The sequence below is a fragment of the Vombatus ursinus genome, unplaced genomic scaffold (assembly GCF_900497805.2).
Source record: "Vombatus ursinus unplaced genomic scaffold, bare-nosed wombat genome assembly UNPS02014935.1, whole genome shotgun sequence".
NCBI classification, from domain to species: Eukaryota; Metazoa; Chordata; class Mammalia; order Diprotodontia; family Vombatidae; genus Vombatus; species Vombatus ursinus.
The window spans coordinates 3,354,033-3,365,590 of record NW_020954713.1 but is presented as its reverse complement, the minus strand read 5'-3'; the positions used below and the strand labels follow the sequence as shown (position 1 = coordinate 3,365,590).

At 42.2% G+C, this 11,558-nt stretch overlaps 1 pseudogene; it reads right to left on the bottom strand.

Moving 5' to 3' along the window:
• The window catches only part of LOC114029597, an 11,363-nt pseudogene extending 628 nt beyond the window's left edge, over positions 1-10,735 (bottom strand).
• Between the last annotated feature and the right edge of the window lie 823 nt (positions 10,736-11,558).

The window sequence follows — 11,558 nt, the reverse complement described above, 5'->3', positions numbered from 1 at the left end:
GAAGAGAAGAGAAGAGAAGAGAAGAGAAGAGAAGAGAAGAGAAGAGAGAGAAAGAGAGAGAGAGGAGAGGAAGAGAAGAGAAGAGAAAAGAAGAGAAGAGAAGAGAAGAGAAGAGAAGAGAAGAGAAGAGAAGAGACAGAGAAAAGAGAGAGAGAGGAGAGAGAGAAAGAGAGATGGTGGCCTTCTCTAGTTTAGGGAGGAGTGGGAGGGAAGGAGACAGTTTGGAACTTAAAATGTCACAAAAAAATAAATAAAATTAAATGTTGAAAATATATATCAATTTGTCTGTTGTGGCGAAGATGGATTAAGAAGAGGGAGATATACATCATATATGTATATATACACATCTTTACTTATATATGTATGTGCACCTATGTAGGTAAATGTACACATATATGTTCACATGTCTGTATATATATACATATATGTATATATGCAGTCCCAGTGCCAGGCACTGCCCTAAGTATTTTTTTCAAATATCTCATCTGATCTACACAACAACCTTGGGATTGTTGGTGAGTCATTTTTCAGTCATGTCTGACTCTTCGTGCCCCCGTTTGGAATTTTCTTGGCAAAGATACTGAAGTGGTTTGCCATTTCCTTCTCCAGCTCATTTTACAGATGAGGAAACTGAGGTGAATAGAGATTAAGTGACTTGCCCAAGGTCACACAGCTAGAAGTGTCTAAGGCTGGATTTGAACTCAGACCTTCCTGACTACAGGCCCAAGGTGCTATCCACTGCTACTAGCTGCCTCTAAACAGAGCTCACTTTCTTCCCTCCCCCTCTTCCCAAACCCTCTCCTCTCCACTTTCCTGTCATTTCCCCACATCCTTCCAGGTACTCAGATTCTTAACTATCCTCAATTCTCTCCTCTCCCCCAAGCCTCACAACCAATACCAAGTCCTACTGATTCTACCCAAGCCTCACAACCAATACCAAGTCCTACTGATTCTATGGCAATCTCTCTTGCACCTGCCCCCTTCCCTATATATACCACCTACTTCAGATACACAGTACCTGTTGCCTGGACCATGGTGATAACCTCCTAATTGGGCTTCTCTCCCTCTCTCCCCTCTTCGGCCCATCCTCTCCACAGCTGCCAAATTAATATTTCTGAAGTACAGTGCTAACCACGTCACTCCCTAACTCAATAAGCAACGGTGGCTCCCTATTGCCCCAGGGTAAAACACAAAGTTCTTTGACTTTTGAAGCCCTTTACAATCTAGCTTGGATTGCTCATTACCCCCATCCTATACCCCATGGTCCAGATAAGATATTTGCTACTCTGTGTATATGACTTTCCATCCCCTTGTCCTGACTGTCCTCCATGCATGAAATGCAGTCTCTCCTCTTCTCTAGCTTCCTGAAGGGCTCAGTCCTTCCTTTTTTCTTTCTTTTCTTTTCTTTTTTTTTTGGCTAGGCAATAGAAGTTAAGTGACTTGCCCAGGGTCACACAGCCAGCATGTGTTATGTGTCTGAGGCTGGATTTGAACAACTCAGGTCCTCCTGACTCCAAGGCCAGAGGTCTATCCAATGCACCACCCAACTGCCCCTTGGGGTCAGTCCTTCTTGAGACCAATGCTGATTCCCCAAGTTGCTGATGCCCCTCTCCCCAATGCTTTGCATATACTGTTTTTTAAAAATACGTTTTATTGATCTTTTGTTTTTATATTGTCTCCTCCTCCCAGAAAACTCTTTTTCTTTTTGTTTTTTTTCTTTTTGTTTTTTTTTTTTTTTTTGAGGCAATGGAGTTAAATGACTTGCCCAGGGTCACATAGCTAGTGTTGGAGGCTGGATTTGAACTCAGGGTCCTCCTGACTTCAGAGTGGGTGCTCTATCCACTGCTCCACCTAGCTGCCCCTGCGTATACTTTGTATCCTTGCCGTAAGCTCTCTCTCTCTTCTCATCTTCATCTCTGGCTTCCCTGGCTTCCTTCACGTCTCAGTGAGCTCCCACCTTCTTCAAGAATTCTTCCCAGTTCACCTTAATCTCTTGTTTGTACCTAGTTGCTTGTATCCTCCATTAGTCTGAGCTCCCTGAGGGCATTGTTCCCCAGTGCTCAGCACAGTGCCTGGCATATAGTATGCACTTAATAAATACTAGCTGATTACTTTGCATTTACTTATCAATGTGCATGGTTTCCCCCTTCCCCCCAAAAATTAGAAGACCTGAGTACAAATTCAACCTTAGACACTGACTAGCTGTGTGACCTGGGTAAGTCATTTGACCTCTTTCTGCTTCAACTTCCACATCTGTAAAATGGGGATAATAATAGCACCTACCCCCCAGGGTTATTATGAGGATCAAATGAGGTAATTATTATAAAGTGCTCAGCACAGAGCCTGGTGCACAGTAAGAGTTATAGAAATGTTATTATTATTGTTAATGACAACTAACTCACAGCTTGTGACAGATTTTGTTGAAAGCCCTGCTGAAATCTAAGTATGTTCTGTCTCCAGCATTTCCCTATTTGGCCTAGCAAGGCCTTGGAGATAGTATTTTCTGTCCCTGATGAGTGATGATGGTGATGATATTTCCAGGGAATGTTTCCTTTTTGCCATAACATCTCTAGTCCCCAGCACAATGCCTAACATGAAATAGGCACTTGATAAATATGCTTGTTAAATTAATGATGAAAATAATTAATAATTAATAAGGGAATAAATTAATGAGGAAGACCAAAGTTCAAATCCCACCTCAAATACTCACTAGCTGTGTGACCTTGAAAGTCACCTAGCAACTCTGGGCCTCTTTCCTCATCCATAAAATGGGGAATATTAGTCATTGTTCAGTCATTTTTCAGTCGTGTCCAACTCTTCATGACCCCATTTGGGGTTTTCTTAGCAGACACTGGAGTGGTTTGCCATTTCCTTCTCCAGCTCATTTTACAGATGAGGAAACTGAGGCAAACAAGGTTAAGTGACTTGCCCACCGTCACACAACTAGGAAGTATCTGAAGTCAGATTTGAACTCAATGAGCAGTTAGGTGGCACGGTGGATAGAGTGCCAGACCTGGAGTCAGGAAGAATATTAATAATCATCCCTCACAATTGTGAAAATCAAATGGGATAAGGTACATAATGGTTTCAAACCTTAAAGTGCCATATAAATATAAATGATGATTATAGGATCATCAGTTTAAAACTGGAAGGGGGGGACAGATGAGGACAATGAGGCCAATGTACAATTATATATTCTGTTCCCCCATTAGAATATAAGCTCCATTTCTTGCTGTCCTCAGTTCTTAACATAGTTCTTGCATTGACCAAAGTGACCTACTGAAGATGCCACAGGTAGCATGTGCCAGAACCTAGATTAGAAGCCAGGTTACCCTCCCCTGTCCCCCACTCCAAATTCAGTGGTCTTTCCCCCTATACTACATTGCTATATTATATCATCCTAATTTTACTTTTCTCAGTCTCTCCCCCTCTCCAATCTATTCTCCACATGACTGCCAAATTGATTTTTTTTTTTTTTTGGCTAGGCAATGGGATTAAGTGACTAACCCAGGGTCACACAGCTAGTAAGTGTTATGTGTCTGAGGCTGGATTTGAACTCAGGTCCTCCTGAGTCCAGGGCCAGTGCTCTATCCACTGCACCACCTAGCTGCCCCAAATTGATATTTTTAAAGCTCAGTTCCGACAACATCACTCCCCAGCTCAATGAACTCCAGTGTCTCCCTATTACCCCCTCAGTAAAATACATTACAACACCATCATCATCATCATGATTTATCACCAGAAACAGAAAATATCACCCCCAAGCTCTTGCTAGGTCAAATAGGGAAATGCTGGAGACGTATGCTCATACTTAGATTTCAGCAGGGCATTCTACAAAATCCGTCACACTATTGTTACAGACAAGGGGAAGAGCTGTGAGTTAGCCGATAGTACAGTTAGGGGAATTCAGAGCGAGTTGAATGACTAGACCCAAAGAGCAGTCATTAATTCGTCAATGTCAACTCTAGCGGAATGCCCCAGGGATATGTCCTCGTCCTTGTGCAGCTCACCGCTTTTGATCAATGATTTGGATGGTGGTATAGATGGCAGACCTCTCAGATTCTCAGTAGATACCAAACCGAGCAGGATTGCCAACGTACAGGAGGACAGAATCAGGATTTTTTTAAAGCTCTCAGCAGGCTACAACAACGGGTCAACTCTAAGAAGAAAAACCGTAGTAAAAGTTCTCCACCAAAGCCCTGCTTTGGTTCCTCCCCCTCCTTGGTCCTGGGCTGTTGAAAATGATTCCAATGGAGCATAAGTTCTGGCAGGTCCTTCTGAGCTGGAAAGGCTGTTCAGATCTTACCCCTGGGGATGGGCTGGATGTCAGCTGCCTGGAGTCCAGCTTGGCTAAGTTTGGAAAGGCTCAGCCCCAGGCTGACAGCAGAGCAAAGGAATTTTCAGCCACAGTAATCTTGGCTCCCACACCACCTGCTAAGCTGGAGAGAGTTTATCATCTGCACTGCTGTCTGGAGGTCCCACACCAACAAGATCACAGATCCTTGAAATCAGTTTAAGTGGATGTAACATAAAACTCTACACTAATTTTTTTTTTTTTTTAGAAAAGTTAGCTTTCCACGAGCAGAATGGGAAAAGACATGGCTTGATGACAGAGGTCATCGTACACAGTAACAGCAATATTGTAAGAATGATCAACTGTGAAAGACTTAGCTACTCTGATCAATACAATGAGCCAAGGCAATTCCAAAGGACCCGTGATGAAAAATGCTATCCACCTCCAGAGAGAGAACTGACAAACTCTGAATGCAAACTGAAGCATAATTTTTTCATTTTCTTTATTTGTCTTGCTTTTTTTGAAACATGGCTAATGTGGAAATATGTTTTGCATGATTTCACATATTTAATTGATATCATATTGCTTGCCTTCTCAATGGGTAGGGAAGGGGCTGGAGGGAGGGAGAGAATTTGGAACTCAAAAAAATTTTTAAAGAATGTTAAAAATAAATAATTTTATTTTAAAAAGCATTTTGGTCTAATAGAGCTCCTACAATTATCATAGAGCACATGACAATTTATATAGATCTGAGAGGCCGGATGACCTCAAGTGAGCCAGGGGCCCCCACTGCCCTAGCACATCCAAAACCCTTCTAGACAGCACTCGACATGAAGTAGGTGTGAGAGGTTAGGTTAAGTGACCACAGGCTCAACGTGAGTCAGAAGTGTGATGGGGCAGCCAAAAAGTCTTATTAAAGTTTGGATTAAGAGAGATGTTATCATACAACCTTCACTTATTAACACCTAAAGGGGAACTGGGGCATCCTGGATACTGAGCAGGGATCAGAGTCAGGAGAATCTAGGTCAAGTCCTGTCTTTGACTCATCCTGAGAAATCACTGACCCTCTCATGCCCCCCAGGCAGCTCACAAAAGATGGAAACTAAATTGTGAAGTAGGTGCCCACTTGCAGTTGGTAAAGGAAATTCTTCCCTGGAGACCCCCTCCAGGAACAAAATCCTAGATCTAGGCTCCATCCCTCACCTAAGATATGCCAGGCACCTGTGATGAGTCCTGGGAACACATGCAAAGGATGCAAAGGATGCAAAGAATGCAATCACTCCACCCCTCAAGGACCTTCCATTCTATCCAAGGAGACAAGGTACCCATACATAAGTCTATACAGAATAAATAGAAACTATCTTGGATTTATTCTCTTCTGGACACAATGTATATGCCATAGGAGAATCTGTTGAAGGAACTGGAACGTTTAGCTCTGACAGGAGGAGAAAATAGGGGTCATTTAAGCATTAAACCGTTGTCATGTGGAAGAGGGATTGAGAAGCAGAGGTGCAAGTCAAAGAGAGAAAGGAAAAAATGTAAAGCCAGGGAAGCTGTCCCAAAGTGGAATCTGGCTGCCTCCTCCCTCTCCATGAGACACTCCCAGCTCCTTGAACTCAGGGACTGTCTTTTTACTTGTTAGTGGATTTCCAGTGCCTGGCACATTGTTGTTATTGTTGTTGTACAGTCTTTTCAGTCATGTGTGATTCTGTGACCCCATTGGGGGTTTTCTTGGCAGAGATCCTGGAATAGTTTGCCATTTCCTTCTCCAGCTTATTTTACAGATGAAGAAACTGAGCTAAAAAGGGTTAAGTGACTTGCCCAGGGTCACACAGCTAGTAAGTGCCTGAAGCCAGATTTGAACTCAGGAAGATGTCTTCCTAATTCTAAGCCCAGTGGTCTGTGCACTGTGGTGTCACCTAGCTGCCCCATGTGGCACATAGTAATAATCACTTAATAAAAACTAGTTGACTGCCTTCAGAGGCAGTGGGTCCACCCTCCTTGGGGGTCTTTAAGAGGCCAGATAATTCCTTATTGGGGGTGGAGTGCCCCATTTGGACTAGATGTCCTCAGAAGTCCCTGGATTTGGACTCATGTCCTGGGTTCAAGTCTTGCCTCTGCTACTGTAGTAACAGAAGACAAAACAAGTTATTTCCTTTCTCCTGGTCTCAGTTTCCCCAGATGTAAGTAAAGGGAGATTGATCAGATGATCTCCAAAGTCCCATTGAACTCTAAATTCTATGGGTCCAAGATTCAAATAGATTCAGTGGCAGGTCTTTGCCATGCTATCTTTGTCTTTTTTCTAGTAACAACCTGCTCCGTGGTCGTGACTACTCAGAAATCTGCTAGCAAATGTTTAACAACTGGCTCTCCAAGGGGGAAAAAAGCAAGTACATGTTTAAGTTTAATTTGCACTATTAACATTTTCTTCATTACATTCTTAAATCTAAACAATAAAACAAAAAATCAAGCACTAATTTATTGCATTTACAGATTTCCAAGGTGTAAATGCTCACACTGAAAATTTGCAGGGAGGTACTGGCTCCGACACACCCCTGTAACTACAGGATTTCCACATTATAATGCACGTTGGTGCAGAAACAGACTAGATAACTTCTGAGATCCCCTTGTGACTTAATGGATACATCACTGGGCTCACATTTGCTAGATCTAGGTTCAGATACTACTGGTAAGACTTACTACATGTGTGGATGTGGGCAAGGCACTGAATCATTCTGTGCCTCAGTTTCCTCAACTGTAAAATTGGGATGACAACCTCTGTCATGCCTCTATCACAGGGCTCTTGTGAGGTTCCAATAAGATGTACAAAATGTACATACATTGCTTTGCAAAATTGAAAGTACAATATAAACATCAGTTATTATATCCTTTTAAGTTTCTTGACAGCAGGAAGAGGCTTCTCTAGAATCCAGGGCAGAACTATCTCTCCAGAGAGGGAAGTCAGTAAGCACTTGTCATTCCACTTTCATTCTAGTTTGAAAAGGATGGGAACTCAGCAAACCCAAACTGGCCCTTCTGAGAATTCCTTTTGGGAGAATGGAGGAGTTGTGGTCTGGACCCATGACAGGAATGGGGAAAGATCTTAGGATTAGGATCATGGGCTTGGAGCTGGAAGAGATCTTAGAGGTTTTTCTCAAAGTGTTATTTCTGAACTGGAAAGCAGATTGGCAAAAGACAGGTTTAGACCAAGATTTTACACCACATACCACAACAAATTCCAAACAGAGAAACCAAGTAAATATAAAAAGTCTCACTATAAAAAAAAATGTTTTGATGAATGGAAGATTACAACTTTTACAGTTATAAATAGGGAAAAGTTTCATAACCATGCATTGCATAGAGATGATTTTATATAGATAATTTTGATTACATAACATGAAAGTCAATGCAGCCAGAATGAAAAGAAAAGCTAAGGATTGAATAAGGTGAAGTTTTGTATCAAAAATCTCTAATAGCATCTGACATGCAAAAATATATAGGAAATTGAGATAAATCGATAAGACAAGGAGCTAACCCCTAATATACAAGTAGTCCAATGATATGGGGGGAAATGTTTCCAAAAGACAAAATGCAAATTATTGGCAATCATAAAAATGTTAAAATTGCTAAGGGTACAATTATACCATTATCAAATAAAAGTGTTTAAATTGCTAATTGCACCATTGTACCCATTGTCTATAGGTTAGCATCTCACCTATCAAACTGGTTTAAAAAAATAAAAAAGGTCAAAGATGAAAAAAGCCAGCACTGGACAGGTTGTGGAAAAAATGAGCATACTAATTTGCTACTGGCAAAGCTATGACTTGGCTCAACCATTCTGGGAAGAAAAAAAATAGACATGTGAAAATGAGTTACTAAATTGTTCATATCCTTTGATCTAACAATCTCACTACTGAGTTTATATCATAAGGACAGAAAGCAATGTCCCACATGTACAAAAATATTCACAGTGGCACTATTTGTAATAGAAAGGAGCTGGAAACAAGTTTTGTCCCATTAATTGGAGAACAGCTGAACAAATTGTGATATTGGAATGAAGTGGAATATTATTCTGCTCTAAGGAATTTCAAATAGGAAGAATTCAAAGAAATGTGGGAAGACTTCCATGAAACAGGCAGAGAGAACACAGAGCCAGGACAGTATAAACAATGACCACTACAATGTAAAAAGAAAAGCCACTTACCTCAACCACAATGGGCAGATGACTAAAGTTAATACATCCATCCTTCTTTCTATTATCGAATGATAAATTATAAAAAATGGAAACTTACTTACACTGCCCCTCCCAATCACTAAGGTGGTTTGTTCACAATATCGGGATTTTTTTTTTTTAATGGTAAGGAACGATTGGGGGAGGGGTATTTGTTGGGTGGTGAATAGTGTAGTAAAATGTATTAGTGGAGTAATTAGTTAATTAATTAAAATAAAAACCAAAGTGATGTCTCCAGGGTTCTATGGACCGTGGCAGGCAAAGGAGGGATGCACCCCCTCCCCCAAACCCTAAGGGGACCCAAAGGCCACGCATAGCTGAAGCTGCTGGAGTAGTTAATGAGACCTGCTACCCACAGAGGACAAAGAAGAAAAACCCCTCCCTTCCTCTCCTGAGGGCCCCTTGCTTCTTGGTGTTTGGGGAGCTGTTATTAGTCACATTAAGGGTTTCCCTTGTGTGTGGCCCAGGACCTATTGTTTCCTTCAGAATTCTCCTCATCCCAAGCCAAAGCCTCACCCCGCCCCCCCCAACCTGTCTATACATACAAAGGGAAGGAGAGAAAGAAGGCAAAGGTTCTTTTTCCCTGAAATCTCCAGCTAATGAAGACAAAAGTGTGGTCTTTTTGTCCCTGGCCTGAATGATCTCCATCATTGCTCCAATTCACCGTTTTCCTTAGCCTGTGTAAATACAGCTCCTGTCTCTCTGTCCTTGTTATGGCTGGATGTTTCTTGTCCAAGTTTCCTTTTTGAAAAGGACAGAGGTGCAGAGGGGTGAGGAGTAGGGGCATCGAAGAAGTCTGTTGTGACCAGTCTCTGGATTTTCCCTTCACAAACTGAGACCCAGATGGATGAAGGGACTTTCTCAGAGTTACACAGGTAAATAGAAGATTAAATGAGTCTGGCCCCTTCTGTAACTTATGGTCCTTAAAGCCAGGGCAGCCTGGGTTCTCAGTGATCAGGCAACCTTTAAAAGTCACTGCAAAATGTGTCAGGAGGAAGTTTGGTCTAGACAGCTCTAATCACAGGTTCTATTTTAGAGCGTCTAGGGTCTTCTGCGTGACCTCAGGCAAAGACAGTACCCAGGTTCTCACCCTGCTTGACCCCTGAGGTACTCATAGAGTCAGCAGCTGGTTGACCTGGCTGGAAGGAGGACTGCCGATGTGAAATGTCTTGGAAGCAGGTCTGGCGAAGAAGGAAGCTGTGATTTTCTTCCTGCAAGTTTGAGCCCCGTGGCACAAAAGTATCTGTCTAGAGTCCCCAGCCAGGTCTTGGGCATGTAATTGTAGTAGGAAGGGTGATGTCTTAGGTCAGCCCTGTCACTGCCCTCCACCCTCCCCATCCACACCCAGTTCTTCTCCCAGCCCCGGGCTGCTAAGTCTTCTCAAATCCCACCCTCTGACTTAAGGACCTAGGGAAGCCAGGGTTGGAAAGGATCTGCCCGGATCTGGTCTGAATCTTCTGGAAGTGATCTACCCAGTGGTGCACTTGAGCCGGATCTTAACTGGAGAGCTGATTGTTAAATTTTCAGCATGAGAATTTACACCTCGGAAATCCACAAACACTACAAACCAAAGCTTGATTTATTGTTTTCTTGATTGTCAAGACTTAAGGTAAGTAACATAGAAAATAATGGAGATTAAATTTTAAAGTGTGTCCTCATTTTTCCAGAGAACCAGTTATTAAATATTTACTAGCACACTCCTGGATAGCCTTCAAAATTGGTAAATATATACTAACATCAAAGTCTGGTACAGTGAGTTCTTAGAAATCAGTCCATAACTTTCTGGGAATTAATCCCTACTGGAACATCACGTGTTACACTGTGACTATAGCTTGACAAAGATGGTGCTCCACAGCCATGATAAAGCAGCGGAAGTATCTGTTGGTCAGTTTGATCTTCGCTGTTTTGGCGTTCTGGGCTGATTTTGAGAAACTAGTTAAGTTTTCCAGCCAGTCTACATGAATTTCATCATGATCCACTGTGACCCATTCCATTTGAAATTCATCAAAGAAGTTGCCCTGCTCCAGCTCGCACCACACGCTGTGACCCCAATATTGGCCGCCATATTGGATAGGATGAAGTAGAGCTTGTGGGGGAAGGAGGGGTTGAGGCACAGGGTGCATGTCTTGAGCAGTTTGGTCATGGTGTTGATGACACGAGTGAAATGATGCAGGCCAACCCAAATCCATTATCTTGTCCTGGAAACTCATGGCACCACCCACATACACATATCCCCAAAGCTTTGGACTCTTCTAACAGTCCTGAGCACCAATCATCTGGCTTTTGAGGTAACATCTGAACATCTTTGGTGGCAAATAATTCACCATAGAGGCATCATTCAGGGACTATAGGATCGTCAATTCCAAGCAAGAGTTCTTGACCTTTTGTGTGTGTCCTGGATCCCCTTGGCAGTCTGGTAAAGCCTATTAACCCTTTCTCAGGATCATGTTTTTAAATAATTGAAGAAAATGGTAAATTTCAATTTGAGGTTAATGAAAATAAAAATGTAATTGCAATTTTTTCCCCCATCCAAGCTTCCAGATTCCCTGACATCTAGTCCATGAACCTCAGGTTAAGAACCACTGTTTTAGCAGTCATCTAGTCCAACGCTCTTCTTTTAGAGGACACTGGGTCCCAGAGAAATGGAGATTTGTTCAAGGTCACATGGGCATTAAGTGAGATTTTGTTGTTGTTGTTCAGTTATTTCAGTCATATCCCACTCTTTGTGATCCCATTTGGGGTTTTCTTGAAAAGATGCTGTAGTAGTTTACCATTTGACAGATGAAGAAACTGGGGCAAACAGGGTTGAGTGACCTGCCCAGGGTCATACAACTAGTAAGTGTCTGAGCCCACATTTGAACTCAAGTCTTTCTGGCTTCAGATTCAGAACTCTATCTACTACACCACCTAGCTGCCCCAACTGAGACTTAATTAAGACTAAATGTCAGAATCGGTACTTGAGCCCAAGCCATCTCATGGGAGGTATAAATGGTACACTGGAAAAAGGGCTTTGGATTTAGACTTGGAGGACCT